Genomic DNA, 3088 nt, shown 5'->3' with positions numbered 1-3088 from the left:
TCCTCTGTAGAACTATGGGTCAGTGAGGGACATTGTGTCGTATAGTGGGGCCAGCCCTGTGGTCCTCTCTGTGGACTGGCTGTTCTAATTGGGAACCAAGAAGAGTCATTTTATGGGACAAATCATAACTAGAAACAAGTCTTAGATTTATGAACACAATCCAGCGAGCATGATTCAATCAAAACAACGGCTTCCAAGTGGATCTTCTAGGCCAGTTAAATTCAAGGCAGAGAGGTCAGCTCAGAAAGCCTGTCATATAACCACTCCAAAGAGACATGGATTTCCCAATACTCTCTCCTTTAAGGCTGGCATAGAAATTGATTGTGTTTACATAGTCAAAATTGTGTTTTATAGTCAATGTTACCAGCAAAACACTGCCTCTCAAGGAGTAAGGAGGAATGGTGGTGAAAACTCAGGAGTGATGGTAGGGATGCTTTAAACATCTGAGTAAGGAGACTATTGTTGGAATGAAATGCTGAGAGAGACACATCCACACTTCAACCTGGGTCTTCAATTTGGACAAGATTACTAACCTATCTGAGCTTCTGATTCCTGTTACAAATGGGGGCTAACATCTTCCACCTAAATTTTATCTTTTTAGAATGTGTAGACTATATGATAATATGCTTTTATTTGTTTTTCTCCTTGCAGTATCATCAGCATCTACACAGTATTTGGCACATGGTAGGTGATCAAAAATATTTGCTGAGTGAATGAACAAAATTACATATTGATCATTATCTAAAAAGCAATGGTATTTATACACCATAGAAATGAATAATACAGTGATGAATTGAAGAAAACAATTCCATCTGCAATAGTATCAAAAAGGGTAAAATATATAGGAATAAATTTAATAACAAAAATGAGGCTTGGGAAATGAATGAATAGGGAATTCTGTGAATTTGGCGGGTTTTGTGTTCTTCCTAAAGGTGTGATCATCTGGAAGCTGAGGGGCCTGGACATATGAGGACCCAGTGACACCTCACTGCTGGACCGTGCTCTTCTGGGCTCCCAGGAGTCTATAGAAAGAAAAATGTAGTGGATAAGCATGTAGAGCCACTGAGGAGTTAATATTTACTATGAGGCGATGAACAAACAAGATATGCACTTACTAGGCTGTATCTGGACAAGTCCACTTTAATATGGAATGGAAATATTGTCATTGGGCTGGACACCCTATTTTTTAAAATGTCTTCTGGTGAGTTCTAGATCAGTATGCTAGACTTCCATCCAGTTCGTGAGCAAGCTACCCCCTCTCAGAACACAGTTCTTCTTGTGACTGGAAATGAAGCTGGATGACAACAAATACCTGTACTTTAACCAGAACTTCTTGCTGGCTGCCCGATCCACTCCTTACAGCATGTGGAAGAGTGTAAGGAATTGCTTCCATTTTCAGGATTGGGCTAGTAGCTTATTCTCCTTTCGTTCATTAGTTCCAGCAACAGCACTTTATACGTATGAATTGATTCACTTCATTGTAGAAGTTTAGAAATTCATGTGTGCTTCAACTATGGTATATATATTGAATTTTTTTCTAATTCCCAGCGGCTGTCATTTTAGATCATTGTCCCCCAAAACTTTAATGCTATATTTGTCTCATATACATTGAACTAATGGCATTCCATCATAATATTAGACCATGATCTATGTACTAATGTTCAACACATTGCAAAAAATGAAATCCCTTTGTAATATAATCTGTGGGTTACCAGCACACCATAGCTCTCCGAGAGGTTTTCTGGTTATTAGGTTGTTTATGTACCCGAACATATATTTATTTTAAGTAAACATTAGTGATGCAGATTTTGTTAGTGGTTTTTTAGTATTAGTTCATCCTGAAATTGCATGTAGATGTTCAGTAGTCTTGTTATGTGTTAGTAATGTGTTTATGTTCTCATGGCTTTTATGACAGACAATGTTCTCAGTTGACATCTGACTTTATAGTTGGTGGCTTAGAAACAAAGCTTCTTACGAAGAGTTTTCTGGGTAGCTCTAGGCTGTAACTTTAGATTATGCGTTGTAGCAGTACTGGTAGCTCTAATGTGAGAATGGAGAATGAGAAATGATCAAATCCAAGGTTAGAACCAAAACGAAGGCATATTTGGGAGGGAAGAGGAGGGGTTAAATGAAAAATAATTGCTGTACTTGTTTTCTCTCTCTTAAAATATGTATTCTTTTAAAGATTTAATTTACTACGACAGTCAATATCCTTACCAAACAGTCAGGATTGTCACCTAAATTATAAACATAATTTTAAAAAAAGATTCTTCAACTTAGTCTTATCACTAGTATAGACCTCAGCTTATTCAGGAACCTATGGAGCTAGAGTGCTAACAGTCAGCCTAACCCTGGTAGACAAGTCTAACAGGACAGTTGGAGCAAAGCTATTTCTATTGTTAACAGAACACATTGCTTAACTTCGGCCTCTTCCATGTAGACCTTAGGCCCAAATCTCTACTATGTATAAATATTTCACAAAGCAAAGTGATTTTATACAGTCAGATGTATTTTTTCTTAAATTTTAGTTAAAAATTATGCTTATGATTGTTCTTCCATATGGCATTGAACAATAAAATCTGTTTTAAAACATTCTGTTTCTGTTGTGTGATTAGCTCCTAACTTTTAAGAGAGAACACCAAGAACAGTAGAGCTTTACACACTAATAAACTTAAAAACAACAAAATAACTAATTTAGTGTCTCAACTTCTAAAGAGAAAAAGCATAGGCTTTTTTTTCTTGGTTAAACTTTCACTTTATTTTTAATACTGTTCTTAAGCTGTTCATGACAGCTTCATTTCTATACAGAAACACAAAATTAATGTTTGGTATCACATAATTTTAAGACAGTAATTCATTTCCTCTTGCCCCAAATTACACACTATGTCTCTTTTATATTAACAAGATGAGGGCTAGAACTGAAATTATCTATGCCTTCTTGTACTATAAACTTATACATTATAAATGAGTGTATTATTTTAAGTTGGACTGGAAGAAAGCGTAAAGAAATAGAGGAAAGAAGTAGGAGGCAAAGGGCATACATACAAGCCTAAATACAGACATGTACATATGTAAATATATTTAAGAT

The 3088-nt window shown here is 35.8% G+C and overlaps 1 pseudogene; it reads left to right on the top strand.

Moving 5' to 3' along the window:
• The window catches only part of LOC101656754, a 6974-nt pseudogene extending 5482 nt beyond the window's left edge, over window positions 1-1492 (top strand).
• The last annotated feature ends 1596 nt before the right edge of the window (window positions 1493-3088 follow it).

Source organism: Echinops telfairi, unplaced genomic scaffold, assembly GCF_000313985.2.
Source record: "Echinops telfairi isolate 266 unplaced genomic scaffold, ASM31398v2 ScPeMD7_7429;HRSCAF=8467, whole genome shotgun sequence".
Lineage (NCBI taxonomy): Eukaryota > Metazoa > Chordata > Mammalia > Afrosoricida > Tenrecidae > Echinops > Echinops telfairi.
Note: the sequence above shows the minus strand (reverse complement) of the source record. Positions and strands in the feature narration are given on the sequence as shown.